This window comes from Dermacentor variabilis, chromosome 10 (genome assembly GCF_050947875.1).
Source record: "Dermacentor variabilis isolate Ectoservices chromosome 10, ASM5094787v1, whole genome shotgun sequence".
NCBI lineage: Eukaryota > Metazoa > Arthropoda > Arachnida > Ixodida > Ixodidae > Dermacentor > Dermacentor variabilis.
Genome location: NC_134577.1, coordinates 134,806,748 through 134,825,700, shown reverse-complemented (window position 1 = coordinate 134,825,700; position 18,953 = coordinate 134,806,748).

Genomic DNA, 18,953 nt, shown 5'->3' with positions numbered 1-18,953 from the left:
GCTATCTTCGAGAGCTATTCTATATTATATTATATTATACTTCGAGAGCTATGACTGATGCTTTTCTATATATATGTATTCATCTCATCTATGCGATCGCATGCGCGCGCTATTTCTTTGTCTCTGCGTGTAGTAGTTAAGAGAGCCAGTTTAAGGGCGGAGAAGAGGGAAGGAAAGGAAAGCAAACTTGCAGCGCCGTGGTTTTAAAGCGCAACCGTGGTAGAGAAACGGAAAGACGATATAAGCATGCGTGGCCATGATACGCACACAACAAACTGCCTTACAATATTTAGACTTGAGGGGTAGTTTCGTTAACAAACTATAACACGGCAATCAGCACTCGAATAAATTATAACCCTAATAATAATTGTAAATATTCATCTCATCTATAGGATCTAAAGCGCGCGCTGTTTCTTGTCTCTGCGTGTAGTAGTTAAGAGAGCCAGTTTAAGGGCGGAGAAGAGGGAAGGAAAGGAAAGCAAACTTGCAGCGCCGTGGTTTTAAAGCGCAACCGTGGTAGAGAAACGGAAAGACGATATAAGCATGCGTGGCCATGATAGGCACACGACAAACTGCCTTACAATATTTAGACTTGAGGGGTAGTTTCGTTAACAAACTATAACACGGCAATCAGCACTCGAATAAATTATAACCCTAATAATAATTGTAAATATTCATCTCATCTATAGGATCTAAAGCGCGCGCTGTTTCTTGCCTCTGCGTGAAGTAGTGAAGAGAGCCAGTTTAAGGGCGGAGAAGAGGGAAGGAAAGGAAAGCAAACTTGCAGCGCCGTGGTTTTAAAGCGCAACCGTGGTAGAGAAACGGAAAGGCGATATAAGCATGCGTGGACATGATACGTACACGACAAACTGCCTTACAATTTAGACTTGAGGGGTAGTTTCGTTAACAAACTATAACACGGCAATCAGCACTCGAATATAATTATAACCCTAATAATAATTGTAAATATTCATCTCATCTATAGGATCTAAAGCGCGCGCTGTTTCTTGTCTCTGCGTGTAGTAGTTAAGAGAGCCAGATTAAGGGCGGAGAAGAGGGAAGGAAAGGAAAGCAAACTTGCAGCGCCATGGTTTTAAAGCGCAACCGTGGTAGAGAAAGGGAAAGGTGATATAAGCATGCGTGGCCATGATACGCACACGACAAACCGCCTTACAACATTTATACTTGAGGGGAAGCTTCGTTAACAAACTATAACACGGCAATCAGCACTCGAATACGACGAGATAAATTATTGAGACGTGGAAAATTCCCTTGAAATAAATCTGGTTTGCGAGACAAATGCTTGTATGTATTGAATCTCTTAAAAGATGAGGGGGGAAATATGCGCTCACCGAGAGGGCATCGTCAGCACGAGACCACCACCAGGCTCCTTACGGGGATGTGGAGAGCTTCGCGGCCGGAACGAAGCCTCCCTTCTCCGCCGGCCAGGCGTGGAAAACGCGCTTTCCGATCGCTCAAGGTTGTGCAGGAATAGTATAGCTCTAGCGTCTAGGAAAAGCTTTCACAGGTGCGAGGGCGGCACGCATAGCGTGGGAAGCTAGCCGCCGGAATAGCTATCTTCGAGAGCTATTCTATATTATATTATATTATACTTCGAGAGCTATGACTGATGCTTTTCTATATATATGAATTCATCTCATCTATGCGATCGCACGCGCGCGCTATTTCTTTGTCTCTGCGTGTAGTAGTTAAGAGAGCCAGTTTAAGGGCGGAGAAGAGGGAAGGAAAGGAAAGCAAACTTGCAGCGCCGTGGTTTTAAAGCGCAACCGTGGTAGAGAAACGGAAAGACGATATAAGCATGCGTGGCCATGATACGCACACGACAAACTGCCTTACAATATTTACACTTGAGGGGTAGTTTCGTTAACAAACTATAACACGGCAATCAGCACTCGAATAAATTATAACCCTAATAATAATTGCAAATATTCATCTCATCTATAGGATCTAAAGCGCGCGCTGTTTCTTGCTTCTGCGTGAAGTAGTTAAGAGAGCCAGTTTAAGGGCGGAGAAGAGGGAAGGAAAGGAAAGCAAACTTGCAGCGCCGTGGTTTTAAAGCGCAACCGTGGTAGAGAAACGGAAAGGCGATATAAGCATGCGTGGCCATGATACGTACACGACAAACTGCCTTACAATTTAGACTTGAGGGGTAGTTTCGTTAACAAACTATAACACGGCAATCAGCACTCGAATATAATTATAACCCTAATAATAATTGTAAATATTCATCTCATCTATAGAATCTAAAGCGCGCGCTGTTTCTTGTCTCTGCGTGTAGTAGTTAAGAGAGCCAGTTTAAGGGCGGAGAAGAGGGAAGGAAAGGAAAGCAAACTTGCAGCGCCATGGTTTTAAAGCGCAACCGTGGTAGAGAAAGGGAAAGGCGATATAAGCATGCGTGGCCATGATACGCACACGACAAACCGCCTTACAACATTTAGACTTGAGGGGAAGCTTCGTTAACAAACTATAACACGGCAATCAGCACTCGAATACGACGAGATAAATTATTGAGACGTGGAAAATTCCCTTGAAATAAATCTGGTTTGCGAGACAAATGCTTGTATGTATTGAATCTCTTAAAAGATGAGGGGGGAAATATGCGCTCACCGAGAGGGCATCGTCAGCTCGAGACCACCACCAGGCTCCTTACGGGGATGTGGAGAGCTTCGCGGCGGAACGAAGCCTCCCCTCTCCGCCGGCCAGGCGTGGAAAACGCGCTTTCCGATCGCTCAAGGTTGTGCAGGAATAGTATAGCTCTAGCGTCTAGGAAAAGCTTTCACAGGTGCGAGGGCGGCACGCATAGCGTGGGAAGCTAGCCGCCGGAATAGCTATCTTCGAGAGCTATTCTATATTATATTATATTATACTTCGAGAGCTATGACTGATGCTTTTCTATATATATGTATTCATCTCATCTATGCGATCGCATGCGCGCGCTATTTCTTCGTCTCTGCGTGTAGTAGTTAAGAGAGCCAGTTTAAGGGCGGAGAAGAGGGAAGGAAAGGAAAGCAAACTTGCAGCGCCGTGGTTTTAAAGCGCAACCGTGGTAGAGAAACGGAAAGGCGATATAAGCATGCGTGGCCATGATACGTACACGACAAACTGCCTTACAATTTAGACTTGAGGGGTAGTTTCGTTAACAAACTATAACACGGCAATCAGCACTCGAATATAATTATAACCCTAATAATAATTGTAAATATTCATCTCATCTATAGGATCTAAAGCGCGCGCTGTTTCTTGTCTCTGCGTGTAGTAGTTAAGAGAGCCAGTTTAAGGGCGGAGAAGAGGGAAGGAAAGGAAAGCTAACTTCCAGCGCCGTGGTTTTAAAGCGCAACCCTGGTAGAGAAACGGAAAGACGATATAAGTATGCGTGGCCATGATACGTACACGACAAACTGCCTTACAATTTAGACTTGAGGGGTAGTTTCGTTAACAAACTATAACACGGCAATCAGCACTGGAATATAATTATAACCCAAAAATAATTGTAAATATTCATCTCATCTATAGGATCTAAAGCGCGCGCTGTTTCTTGTCTCTGCGTGTAGTAGTTAAGAGAGCCAGTTTAAGGGCGGAGAAGAGGGAAGGAAAGGAAAGCAAACTTGCAGCGCCATGGTTTTAAAGCGCAACCGTGGTAGAGAAAGGGAAAGGCGATATAAGCATGCATGGCCATGATACGCACACGACAAACCGCCTTACAACATTTAGACTTGAGGGGAAGCTTCGTTAACAAACTATAACACGGCAATCAGCACTCGAATACGACGAGATAAATTATTGAGACGTGGAAAATTCCCTTGAAATAAATCTGGTTTGCGAGACAAATGCTTGTATGTATTGAATCTCTTAAAAGATGAGGGGGGAAATATGCGCTCACCGAGAGGGCATCGTCAGCACGAGACTACCACCAGGCTCCTTACGGGGATGTGGAGAGCTTCGCGGCCGGAACGAAGCCTCCCCTCTCCGCCGGCCAGGCCTGGAAAACCCGCTTTCCGATCGCTCAAGGTTGTGCAGGAATAGTATAGCCCTAGCGTCTAGGAAAAGCTTTCACAGGTGCGAGGGCGGCACGCATAGCGTGGGAAGCTAGCCGCCGGAATAGCTATCTTCGAGAGCTATTCTATATTATATTATATTATACTTCGAGAGCTATGACTGATGCTTTTCTATCTATATGTATTCATCTCATCTATGCGATCGCATGCGCGCGCTATTTCTTTGTCTCTGCGTGTAGTAGTTAAGAGAGCCAGTTTAAGGGCGGAGAAGAGGGAAGGAAAGGAAAGCAAACTTGCAGCGCCGTGGTTTTAAAGTGCAACCGTGGTAGAGAAACGGAAAGACGATATAAGCATGCGTGGCCATGATACGCACACGACAAACTGCCTTACAATATTTAGACTTGAGGGGTAGTTTCGTTAACAAACTATAACACGGCACTCAGCACTCGAGTAAATTATCACCCTAATAATAATTGTAAATATTCATCTCATCTATAGGATCTAAAGCGCGCGCTGTTTCTTGCCTCTGCGTGTAGTAGTTAAGAGAGTCAGTTTAAGGGCGGAGAAGAGGGAAGGAAAGGAAAGCAAACTTGCAGCGCCGTGGTTTTAAAGCGCAACCGTGTTAGAGAAACGGAAAGGCGATATAAGCATGCGTGGCCATGATACGTACACGACAAACTGCCTTACAATTTAGACTTGAGGGGTAGTTTCGTTAACAAACTATAACACGGCAGTCAGCACTCGAATATAATTATAACCCTAATAATAATTGTAAATATTCATCTCATCTATATGATCTAAAGCGCGCGCTGTTTCTTGTCTCTGCGTGTAGTAGTTAAGAGAGCCAGTTTAAGGGCGGAGAAGAGGGAAGGAAAGGAAAGCAAACTTGCAGCGCCGTGGTTTTAAAGCGCAACCGTGGTAGAGAAACGGAAAGACGATATAAGCATGCGTGGCCATGATACGCACACGACAAACTGCCTTACAATATTTAGACTTGAGGGGTAGTTTCGTTAACAAACTATAACACGGCAATCAGCACTCGAATAAATTATAACCCTAATAATAATTGTAAATATTCATCTCATCTATAGGATCTAAAGCGCGCGCTGTTTCTTGCCTCTGCGTGAAGTAGTTAAGAGAGCCAGTTTAAGGGCGGAGAAGAGGGAAGGAAAGGAAAGCAAACTTGCAGCGCCGTGGTTTTAAAGCGCAACCGTGGTAGAGAAACGGAAAGGCGATATAAGCATGCGTGGCCATGATACGTACACGACAAACTGCCTTACAATTTAGACTTGAGGGGTAGTTTCGTTAACAAACTATAACACGGCAATCAGCACTCGAATATAATTATAACCCTAATAATAATTGTAAATATTCATCTCATCTATAGGATCTAAAGCGCGCGCTGTTTCTTGCCTCTGCGTGAAGTAGTTAAGAGAGCCAGTTTAAGGGCGGAGAAGAGGGAAGGAAAGGAAAGCAAACTTGCAGCGCCATGGTTTTAAAGCGCAACCGTGGTAGAGAAAGGGAAAGGCGATATAAGCATGCGTGGCCATGATACGCACACGACAAACCGCCTTACAACATTTAGACTTGAGGGGAAGCTTCGTTAACAAACTATAACACGGCAATCAGCACTCGAATACGACGAGATAAATTATTGAGACGTGGAAAATTCCCTTGAAATAAATCTGGTTTGCGAGACAAATGCTTGTATGTATTGAATCTCTTAAAAAATGAGGGGGGAAATATGCGCTCACCGAGAGGGCATCGTCAGCACGAGACCACCACCAGGCTCCTTACGGGGATGTGGAGAGCTTCGCGGCGGAACGAAGCCTCCCCACTCCGGCGGCCAGGCGTGGAAAACGCGCTTTCCGATCACTCAAGGTTGTGCAGGAATAGTATAGCTCTAGCGTCTAGGAAAAGCTTTCACAGGTGCGAGGGCGGCACGCATAGCGTGGGAAGCTAGCCGCCGGAATAGCTATCTTCGAGAGCTATTCTATATTATATTATATTATACTTCGAGAGCTATGACTGATGCTTTTCTATATATATGTATTCATCTAATCTATGCGATCGCATGCGCGCGCTATTTCTTTGTCTCTGTGTGTAGTAGTTAAGAGAGCCAGTTTAAGGGCGGAGAAGAGGGAAGGAAAGGAAAGCAAACTTGCAGCGCCGTGTTTTTAAAGCGCAACCGTGGTAGAGAAACGGAAAGACTATATAAGCATGCGTGGCCATGATACGCACACGACAAACTGCCTTACAATATTTAGACTTGAGGGGTAGTTTCGTTAACAAACTATAACACGGCAATCAGCACTCGAATAAATTATAACCCTAATAATAATTGTAAATATTCATCTCATCTATAGGATCTAAAGCGCGCGCTGTTTCTTGTCTCTGCGTGTAGTAGTTAAGAGAGCCAGTTTAAGGGCGGAGAAGAGGGAAGGAAAGGAAAGCAAACTTGCAGCGCCGTGGTTTTAAAGCGCAACCGTGGTAGAGAAAGGGAAAGGCGATATAAGCATGCGTGGCCATGATACGCACACGACAAACCGCCTTACAACATTTATACTTGAGGGGAAGCTTCTTTAACAAACTATAACACGGCAATCAGCACTCGAATACGACGAGATAAATTATTGAGACGTGGAAAATTCCCTTGAAATAAATCTGGTTTGCGAGACAAATGCTTGTATGTATTGAATCTCTTAAAAGATGAGGGGGGAAATATGCGCTCACCGAGAGGGCATCGTCAGCACGAGACCACCACCAGGCTCCTTACGGGGATGTGGAGAGCTTCGCGGCCGGAACGAAGCCTCCCCTCTCCGCCGACCAGGCGTGGAAAACGCGCTTTCCGATCGCTCAAGGTTGTGCAGGAATAGTATAGCTCTAGCGTCTAGGAAAAGCTTTCACAGGTGCGAGGGCGGCACGCATAGCGTGGGAAGCTAGCCGCCGGAATAGCTATCTTCGAGAGCTATTCTATATTATATTATATTATACTTCGAGAGCTATGACTGATGCTTTTCTATATATATGAATTCATCTCATCTATGCGATCGCATGCGCGCGCTATTTCTTTGTCTCTGCGTGTAGTAGTTAAGAGAGCCAGTTTAAGGGCGGAGAAGAGGGAAGGAAAGGAAAGCAAACTTGCAGCGCCGTGGTTTTAAAGCGCAACCGTGGTAGAGAAACGGAAAGGCGATATAAGCATGCGTGGCCATGATACGTACACGACAAACTGCCTTACAATTTAGACTTGAGGGGTAGTTTCGTTAACAAACTATAACACGGCAATCAGCACTCGAATATAATTATAACCCTAATAATAATTGTAAATATTCATCTCAACTATAGGATCTAAAGCGCGCGCTGTTTCTTGTCTCTGCGTGTAGGAGTTAAGAGAGCCACTTTAAGGGCGGAGAAGAGGGAAGGAAAGGAAAGCAAACTTCCAGCGCCGTGGTTTTAAAGCGCAACCCTGGTAGAGAAACGGAAAGACGATATAAGTATGCGTGGCCATGATACGTACACGACAAACTGCCTTACAATTTAGACTTGAGGGGTAGTTTCGTTAACAAACTATAACACGGCAATCAGCACTCGAATATAATTATAACCCAAAAATAATTGTAAATATTCATCTCATCTATAGGATCTAAAGCGCGCGCTGTTTCTTGTCTCTGCGTGTAGTAGTTAAGAGAGCCAGTTTAAGGGCGGAGAAGAGGGAAGGAAAGGAAAGCAAACTTGCAGCGCCATGGTTTTAAAGCGCAACCGTGGTAGAGAAAGGGAAAGGCGATATAAGCATGCATGGCCATGATACGCACACGACAAACCGCCTTACAACATTTAGACTTGAGGGGAAGCTTCGTTAACAAACTATAACACGGCAATCAGCACTCGAATATAATTATAACCCTAATAATAATTGTAAATATTCATCTCATCTATAGGATCTAAAGCGCGCGCTGTTTCTTGCCTCTGCGTGAAGTAGTTAAGAGAGCCAGTTTAAGGGCGGAGAAGAGGGAAGGAAAGGAAAGCAAACTTGCAGCGCCGTGGTTTTAAAGCGCAACCGTGTTAGAGAAACGGAAAGGCGATATAAGCATGCGTGGCCATGATACGTACACGACAAACTACCTTACAATTTAGACTTGAGGGGTAGTTTCGTTAACAAACTATAACACGGCAGTCAGCACTCGAATATAATTATAACCCTAATAATAATTGTAAATATTCATCTCATCTATATGATCTAAAGCGCGCGCTGTTTCTTGCCTCTGCGTGAAGTAGTTAAGAGAGCCAGTTTAAGGGCGGAGAAGAGGGAAGGAAAGGAAAGCAAACTTGCAGCGCCATGGTTTTAAAGCGCAACCGTGGTAGAGAAACGCAAAGGCGATATAAGCATGCGTGGCCATGATACGTACACGACAAACTGCCTTACAATTTAGACTTGAGGGGTAGTTTCGTTAACAAACTATAACACGGCAATCAGCACTCGAATATAATTATAACCCTAATAATAATTGTAAATATTCATCTCATCTATAGGATCTAAAGCGCGCGCTGTTTCTTGCCTCTGCGTGAAGTAGTTAAGAGAGCCAGTTTAAGGGCGGAGAAGAGGGAAGGAAAGGAAAGCAAACTTGCAGCGCCATGGTTTTAAAGCGCAACCGTGGTAGAGAAAGGGAAAGGCGATATAAGCATGCATGGCCATGATACGCACACGACAAACCGCCTTACAACATTTAGACTTGAGGGGAAGCTTCGTTAACAAACTATAACACGGCAATCAGCACTCGAATACGACGAGATAAATTATTGAGACGTGGAAAATTCCCTTGAAATAAATCTGGTTTGCGAGACAAATGCTTGTATGTATTGAATCTCTTAAAAGATGAGGGGGGAAATATGCGCTCACCGAGAGGGCATCGTCAGCACGAGACTACCACCAGGCTCCTTACGGGGATGTGGAGAGCTTCGCGGCCGGAACGAAGCCTCCCCTCTCCGCCGGCCAGGCCTGGAAAACCCGCTTTCCGATCGCTCAAGGTTGTGCAGGAATAGTATAGCCCTAGCGTCTAGGAAAAGCTTTCACAGGTGCGAGGGCGGCACGCATAGCGTGGGAAGCTAGCCGCCGGAATAGCTATCTTCGAGAGCTATTCTATATTATATTATATTATACTTCGAGAGCTATGACTGATGCTTTTCTATCTATATGTATTCATCTCATCTATGCGATCGCATGCGCGCGCTATTTCTTTGTCTCTGCGTGTAGTAGTTAAGAGAGCCAGTTTAAGGGCGGAGAAGAGGGAAGGAAAGGAAAGCAAACTTGCAGCGCCGTGGTTTTAAAGTGCAACCGTGGTAGAGAAACGGAAAGACGATATAAGCATGCGTGGCCATGATACGCACACGACAAACTGCCTTACAATATTTAGACTTGAGGGGTAGTTTCGTTAACAAACTATAACACGGCACTCAGCACTCGAGTAAATTATCACCCTAATAATAATTGTAAATATTCATCTCATCTATAGGATCTAAAGCGCGCGCTGTTTCTTGCCTCTGCGTGTAGTAGTTAAGAGAGTCAGTTTAAGGGCGGAGAAGAGGGAAGGAAAGGAAAGCAAACTTGCAGCGCCGTGGTTTTAAAGCGCAACCGTGTTAGAGAAACGGAAAGGCGATATAAGCATGCGTGGCCATGATACGTACACGACAAACTACCTTACAATTTAGACTTGAGGGGTAGTTTCGTTAACAAACTATAACACGGCAGTCAGCACTCGAATATAATTATAACCCTAATAATAATTGTAAATATTCATCTCATCTATATGATCTAAAGCGCGCGCTGTTTCTTGTCTCTGCGTGAAGTAGTTAAGAGAGCCAGTTTATGGGCGGAGAAGAGGGAAGGAAAGGAAAGCAAACTTGCAGCGCCGTGGTTTTAAAGCGCAACCGTGGTAGAGAAACGCAAAGGCGATATAAGCATGCGTGGCCATGATACGTACACGACAAACTGCCTTACAATTTAGACTTGAGGGGTAGTTTCGTTAACAAACTATAACACGGCAATCAGCACTCGAATATAATTATAACCCTAATAATAATTGTAAATATTCATCTCATCTATAGGATCTAAAGCGCGCGCTGTTTCTTGCCTCTGCGTGAAGTAGTTAAGAGAGCCAGTTTAAGGGCGGAGAAGAGGGAAGGAAAGGAAAGCAAACTTGCAGCGCCATGGTTTTAAAGCGCAACCGTGGTAGAGAAAGGGAAAGGCGATATAAGCATGCATGGCCATGATACGCACACGACAAACCGCCTTACAACATTTAGACTTGAGGGGAAGCTTCGTTAACAAACTATAACACGGCAATCAGCACTCGAATACGACGAGATAAATTATTGAGACGTGGAAAATTCCCTTGAAATAAATCTGGTTTGCGAGACAAATGCTTGTCTGTATTGAATCTCTTAAAAGATGAGGGGGGAAATATGCGCTCACCGAGAGGGCATCGTCAGCACGAGACCACCACCAGGCTCCTTACGGGGATGTGGAGAGCTTCGCGGCGGAACGAAGCCTCCCCTCTCCGGCGGCCAGGCGTGGAAAACGCGCTTTCCGATCACTCAAGGTTGTGCAGGAATAGTATAGCTCTAGCGTCTAGGAAAAGCTTTCACAGGTGCGAGGGCGGCACGCATAGCGTGGGAAGCTAGCCGCCGGAATAGCTATCTTCGAGAGCTATTCTATATTATATTATATTATACTTCGAGAGCTATGACTGATGCTTTTCTATATATATGTATTCATCTCATCTATGCGATCGCATGCGCGCGCTATTTCTTTGTCTCTGCGTGTAGTAGTTAAGAGAGCCAGTTTAAGGGCGGAGAAGAGGGAAGGAAAGGAAAGCAAACTTGCAGCGCCGTGTTTTTAAAGCGCAACCGTGGTAGAGAAACGGAAAGACTATATAAGCATGCGTGGCCATGATACGCACACGACAAACTGCCTTACAATATTTAGACTTGAGGGGTAGTTTCGTTAACAAACTATAACACGGCAATCAGCACTCGAATAAATTATAACCCTAATAATAATTGTAAATATTCATCTCATCTATAGGATCTAAAGCGCGCGCTGTTTCTTGTCTCTGCGTGTAGTAGTTAAGAGAGCCAGTTTAAGGGCGGAGAAGAGGGAAGGAAAGGAAAGCAAACTTGCAGCGCCGTGTTTTTAAAGCGCAACCGTGGTAGAGAAAGGGAAAGGCGATATAAGCATGCGTGGCCATGATACGCACACGACAAACCGCCTTACAACATTTAGACTTGAGGGGAAGCTTCTTTAACAAACTATAACACGGCAATCAGCACTCGAATACGACGAGATAAATTATTGAGACGTGGAAAATTCCCTTGAAATAAATCTGGTTTGCGAGACAAATGCTTGTATGTATTGAATCTCTTAAAAGATGAGGGGGGAAATATGCGCTCACCGAGAGGGCATCGTCAGCACGAGACCACCACCAGGCTCCTTACGGGGATGTGGAGAGCTTCGCGGCCGGAACGAAGCCTCCCCTCTCCGCCGGCCAGGCGTGGAAAACGCGCTTTCCGATCGCTCAAGGTTGTGCAGGAATAGTATAGCTCTAGCGTCTAGGAAAAGCTTTCACAGGTGCGAGGGCGGCACGCATAGCGTGGGAAGCTAGCCGCCGGGATAGCTATCTTCGAGAGCTATTCTATATTATATTATATTATACTTCGAGAGCTATGACTGATGCTTTTCTATATATATGAATTCATCTCATCTATGCGATCGCATGCGCGCGCTATTTCTTTGTCTCTGCGTGTAGTAGTTAAGAGAGCCAGTTTAAGGGCGGAGAAGAGGGAAGGAAAGGAAAGCAAACTTGCAGCGCCGTGGTTTTAAAGCGCAACCGTGGTAGAGAAACGGAAAGACGATATAAGCATGCGTGGCCATGATACGCACACGACAAACTGCCTTACAATATTTACACTTGAGGGGTAGTTTCGTTAACAAACTATAACACGGCAATCAGCACTCGAATAAATTATAACCCTAATAATAATTGTAAATATTCATCTCATCTATAGGATCTAAAGCGCGCGCTGTTTCTTGCTTCTGCGTGAAGTAGTTAAGAGAGCCAGTTTAAGGGCGGAGAAGAGGGAAGGAAAGGAAAGCAAACTTGCAGCGCCGTGGTTTTAAAGCGCAACCGTGGTAGAGAAACGGAAAGGCGATATAAGCATGCGTGGCCATGATACGTACACGACAAACTGCCTTACAATTTAGACTTGAGGGGTAGTTTCGTTAACAAACTATAACACGGCAATCAGCACTCGAATATAATTATAACCCTAATAATAATTGTAAATATTCATCTCATCTATAGAATCTAAAGCGCGCGCTGTTTCTTGTCTCTGCGTGTAGTAGTTAAGAGAGCCAGTTTAAGGGCGGAGAAGAGGGAAGGAAAGGAAAGCAAACTTGCAGCGCCATGGTTTTAAAGCGCAACCGTGGTAGAGAAAGGGAAAGGCGATATAAGCATGCGTGGCCATGATACGCACACGACAAACCGCCTTACAACATTTAGACTTGAGGGGAAGCTTCGTTAACAAACTATAACACGGCAATCAGCACTCGAATACGACGAGATAAATTATTGAGACGTGGAAAATTCCCTTGAAATAAATCTGGTTTGCGAGACAAATGCTTGTATGTATTGAATCTCTTAAAAGATGAGGGGGGAAATATGCGCTCACCGAGAGGGCATCGTCAGCACGAGACCACCACCAGGCTCCTTACGGGGATGTGGAGAGCTTCGCGGCGGAACGAAGCCTCCCCTCTCCGCCGGCCAGGCGTGGAAAACGCGCTTTCCGATCGCTCAAGGTTGTGCAGGAATAGTATAGCTCTAGCGTCTAGGAAAAGCTTTCACAGGTGCGAGGGCGGCACGCATAGCGTGGGAAGCTAGCCGCCGGAATAGCTATCTTCGAGAGCTATTCTATATTATATTATATTATACTTCGAGAGCTATGACTGATGCTTTTCTATATATATGTATTCATCTCATCAATGCGATCGCATGCGCGCGCTATTTCTTCGTCTCTGCGTGTAGTAGTTAAGAGAGCCAGTTTAAGGGCGGAGAAGAGGGAAGGAAAGGAAAGCAAACTTGCAGCGCCGTGGTTTTAAAGCGCAACCGTGGTAGAGAAACGGAAAGGCGATATAAGCATGCGTGGCCATGATACGTACACGACAAACTGCCTTACAATTTAGACTTGAGGGGTAGTTTCGTTAACAAACTATAACACGGCAATCAGCACTCGAATATAATTATAACCCTAATAATAATTGTAAATATTCATCTCATCTATAGGATCTAAAGCGCGCGCTGTTTCTTGTCTCTGCGTGTAGTAGTTAAGAGAGCCAGTTTAAGGGCGGAGAAGAGGGAAGGAAAGGAAAGCAAACTTCCAGCGCCGTGGTTTTAAAGCGCAACCCTGGTAGAGAAACGGAAAGACGATATAAGTATGCGTGGCCATGATACGTACACGACAAACTGCCTTACAATTTAGACTTGAGGGGTAGTTTCGTTAACAAACTATAACACGGCAGTCAGCACTCGAATATAATTATAACCCTAATAATAATTGTAAATATTCATCTCATCTATATGATCTAAAGCGCGCGCTGTTTCTTGTCGCTGCGTGTAGTAGTTAAGAGAGCCAGTTTAAGGGCGGAGAAGAGGGAAGGAAAGGAAAGCAAACTTGCAGCGCCGTGGTTTTAAAGCGCAACCGTGGTAGAGAAACGGAAAGACGATATAAGCATGCGTGGCCATGATACGCACACGACAAACTGCCTTACAATATTTAGACTTGAGGGGTAGTTTCGTTAACAAACTATAACACGGCAATCAGCACTCGAATAAATTATAACCCTAATAATAATTGTAAATATTCATCTCATCTATAGGATCTAAAGCGCGCGCTGTTTCTTGCCTCTGCGTGAAGTAGTTAAGAGAGCCAGTTTAAGGGCGGAGAAGAGGGAAGGAAAGGAAAGCAAACTTGCAGCGCCGTGGTTTTAAAGCGCAACCGTGGTAGAGAAACGGAAAGGCGATATAAGCATGCGTGGCCATGATACGTACACGACAAACTGCCTTACAATTTAGACTTGAGGGGTAGTTTCGTTAACAAACTATAACACGGCAATCAGCACTCGAATATAATTATAACCCTAATAATAATTGTAAATATTCATCTCATCTATAGGATCTAAAGCGCGCGCTGTTTCTTGCCTCTGCGTGAAGTAGTTAAGAGAGCCAGTTTAAGGGCGGAGAAGAGGGAAGGAAAGGAAAGCAAACTTGCAGCGCCATGGTTTTAAAGCGCAACCGTGGTAGAGAAAGGTAAAGGCGATATAAGCATGCGTGGCCATGATACGCACACGACAAACCGCCTTACAACATTTAGACTTGAGGGGAAGCTTCGTTAACAAACTATAACACGGCAATCAGCACTCGAATACGACGAGATAAATTATTGAGACGTGGAAAATTCCCTTGAAATAAATCTGGTTTGCGAGACAAATGCTTGTATGTATTGAATCTCTTAAAAGATGAGGGGGGAAATATGCGCTCACCGAGAGGGCATCGTCAGCACGAGACCACCACCAGGCTCCTTACGGGGATGTGGAGAGCTTCGCGGCGGAACGAAGCCTCCCCTCTCCGGCGGCCAGGCGTGGAAAACGCGCTTTCCGATCACTCAAGGTTGTGCAGGAATAGTATAGCTCTAGCGTCTAGGAAAAGCTTTCACAGGTGCGAGGGCGGCACGCATAGCGTGGGAAGCTAGCCGCCGGAATAGCTATCTTCGAGAGCTATTCTATATTATATTATATTATACTTCGAGAGCTATGACTGATGCTTTTCTATATATATGTATTCATCTCATCTATGCGATCGCATGCGCGCGCTATTTCTTTGTCTCTGCGTGTAGTAGTTAAGAGAGCCAGTTTAAGGGCGGAGAAGAGGGAAGGAAAGGAAAGCAAACTTGCAGCGCCGTGTTTTTAAAGCGCAACCGTGGTAGAGAAACGGAAAGACTATATAAGCATGCGTGGCCATGATACGCACACGACAAACTGCCTTACAATATTTAGACTTGAGGGGTAGTTTCGTTAACAAACTATAACACGGCAATCAGCACTCGAATAAATTATAACCCTAATAATAATTGTAAATATTCATCTCATCTATAGGATCTAAAGCGCGCGCTGTTTCTTGTCTCTGCGTGTAGTAGTTAAGAGAGCCAGTTTAAGGGCGGAGAAGAGGGAAGGAAAGGAAAGCAAACTTGCAGCGCCGTGGTTTTAAAGCGCAACCGTGGTAGAGAAAGGGAAAGGCGATATAAGCATGCGTGGCCATGATACGCACACGACAAACCGCCTTACAACATTTAGACTTGAGGGGAAGCTTCTTTAACAAACTATAACACGGCAATCAGCACTCGAATACGACGATATAAATTATTGAGACGTGGAAAATTCCCTTGAAATAAATCTGGTTTGCGAGACAAATGCTTGTATGTATTGAATCTCTTAAAAGATGAGGGGGGAAATATGCGCTCACCGAGAGGGCATCGTCAGCACGAGACCACCACCAGGCTCCTTACGGGGATGTGGAGAGCTTCGCGGCCGGAACGAAGCCTCCCCTCTCCGCCGGCCAGGCGTGGAAAATGCGCTTTCCCATCGCTCAAGGTTGCGTAGGAATAGTATAGCTCTAGAGTCTAGGAAAAGCTTTCACAGGTGCGAGGGCGGCACGCATAGCGTGGGAAGCTAGCCGCCGGAATAGCTATCTTCGAGAGCTATTCTATATTATATTATATTATACTTCGAGAGCTATGACTGATGCTTTTCTATATATATGTATTCATCTCATCTATGCGATCGCATGCGCGCGCTATTTCTTCGTCTCTGCGTGTAGTAGTTAAGAGAGCCAGTTTAAGGGCGGAGAAGAGGGAAGGAAAGGAAAGCAAACTTGCAGCGCCGTGGTTTTAAAGCGCAACCGTGGTAGAGAAACGGAAAGACGATATAAGCATGCGTGGCCATGATACGCACACGACAAACTGCCTTACAATATTTAGACTTGAGGGGTAGTTTCGTTAACAAACTATAACACTGCAATCAGCACTCGAATAAATTATAACCCTAATAATAATTGTAAATATTCATCTCATCTATAGGATCTAAAGCGCGCGCTGTTTCTTGCCTCTGCGTGTAGTAGTTAAGAGAGCCAGTTTAAGGGCGGAGAAGAGGGAAGGAAAGGAAAGCAAACTTGCAGCGCCGTGGTTTTAAAGCGCAACCGTGGTAGAGAAACGGAAAGGCGATATAAGCATGCGTGGCCATGATACGTACACGACAAACTGCCTTACAATTTAGACTTGAGGGGTAGTTTCGTTAACAAACTATAACACGGCAATCAGCACTCGAATATAATTATAACCCTAATAATAATTGTAAATATTCATCTCATCTATAGGATCTAAAGCGCGCGCTGTTTCTTGTCTCTGCGTGTAGTAGTTAAGAGAGCCAGTTTAAGGGCGGAGAAGAGGCAAGGAAAGGAAAGCAAACTTGCAGCGCCATGGTTTTAAAGCGCAACCGTGGTAGAGAAAGGGAAAGGCGATATAAGCATGCGTGGCCATGATACGCACACGACAAACCGCCTTACAACATTTAGACTTGAGGGGAAGCTTCGTTAACAAACTATAACACGGCAATCAGCATTCGAATACGACGAGATAAATTATTGAGACGTGGAAAATTCCCTTGAAATAAATCTGGTTTGCGAGACAAATGCTTGTATGTATTGAATCTCTTAAAAGATGAGGGGGGAAATATGCGCTCACCGAGAGGGCATCGTCAGCACGAGACCACCACCAGGCTCCTTACGGGGATGTGGAGAGCTTCGCGGCGGAACGAAGCCGCCCCTCTCCGCCGGCCAGGCGTGGAAAACGCGCTTTCCGATCACTCAAGGTTGTGCAGGAATAGTATAGCTCTAGCGTCTAGGAAAAGCTTTCACAGGTGCGAGGGCGGCACGCATAGCGTGGGACGCTAGCCGCCGGAATAGCTATCTTCGAGAGCTATTCTATATTATATTATATTATACTTCGAGAGCTATGACTGATGCTTTTCTATATATATGAATTCATCTCATCTATGCGATCGCATGCGCGCGCTATTTCTTTGTCTCTGCGTGTAGTAGTTAAGAGAGCCAGTTTAAGGGCGGGGAAGAGGGAAGGAAAGGAAAGCAAACTTGCAGCGCCGTGGTTTTAAAGCGCAACCGTGGTAGAGAAACGGAAAGACGATATAAGCATGCGTGGCCATGATACGCACACGACAAACTGCGTTACAATATTTAGACTTGAGGGGTAGTTTCGTTAACAAACTATAACACGGCAATCAGCACTCGAATAAATTATAACCCTAATAATAATTGTAAATATTCATCTCATCTATAGGATCTAAAGCGCGCGGTGTTTCCTGCCTCTGCGTGAAGTAGTTAAGAGAGCCAGTTTAAGGGCGGAGAAGAGGGAAGGAAAGGAAAGCAAACTTGCAGCGCCGTGGTTTTAAAGCGCAACCGTGGTAGAGAAACGGAAAGGCGATATAAGCATGCGTGGCCATGATACGTACACGACAAACTGCCTTACAATTTAGACTTGAGGGGTAGTTTCGTTAAGAAACTATAACACGGCAATCAGCACTCGAATACGACGAGATAAATTATTGAGACGTGGAAAATTCCCTTGAAATAAATCTGGTTTGCGAGACAAATGCTTGTATGTATTGAATCTCTTAAAAGATGAGGGGGGAAATATGCGCTCACCGAGAGGGCATCGTCAGCACGAGACCACCACCAGGCTCCTTACGGGGATGTGGAGAGCTTCGCGGCGGAACGAAGCCTCCCCTCTCCGCCGGCCAGGCGTGGAAAACGCGCTTTCCGATCGCTCAAGGTTGTGCAGGAATAGTATAGCTCTAGCGTCTAGGAAAAGCTTTCACAGGTGCGAGGGCGGCACGCATAGCGTGGGAAGCTAGCCGCCGGAATAGCTATCTTCGAGAGCTATTCTATATTATATTATATTATACTTCGAGAGCTATGACTGATGCTTTTCTATATATATGTATTCATCTCATCTATGCGATCGCATGCGCGCGCTATTTCTTTGTCTCTGCGTGTAGTAGTTAAGAGAGCCAGTTTAAGGGCGGAGAAGAGGGAAGGAAAGGAAAGCAAACTTGCAGCGCCGTGGTTTTAAAGCGCAACCGTGGTAGAGAAACGGAAAGACGATATAAGCATGCGTGGCCATGATACGCACACGACAAACTGCCTTACAATATTTAGACTTGAGGGGTAGTTTCGTTAACAAACTATAACACGGCAATCAGCACTCGAATAAATTATAACCGTAATAATAATTGTAAATATTCATCTCATCTATAGGATCTAAAGCGCGCGCTGTTTCTTGTCTCTGCGTGTAGTAGTTAAGAGAGCCAGTTTGAGGGCGGAGAAGAGGGAAGGAAAGGAAAGCAAACTTGCAGCGCCATGGTTTTAAAGCGCAACCGTGGTAGAGAAAGGGAAAGGCGATATAAGCATGCATGGCCATGATACGCACACGAGAAACCGCCTTACAACATTTAGACTTGAGGGGAAGCTTCGTTAACAAACTATAACACGGCAATCAGCACTCGAATATAATTATAACCCAAAAATAATTGTAAATATTCATCTCATCTATAGGATCTAAAGCGCGCGCTGTTTCTTGTCTCTGCGTGTAGTAGTTAAGAGAGCCAGTTTAAGGGCGGAGAAGAGGGAAGGAAAGGAAAGCAAACTTGCAGCGCCATGGTTTTAAAGCGCAACCGTGGTAGAGAAAGGGAAAGGCGATATAAGCATGCATGGCCATGATACGCACACGAGAAACCGCCTTACAACATTTAGACTTGAG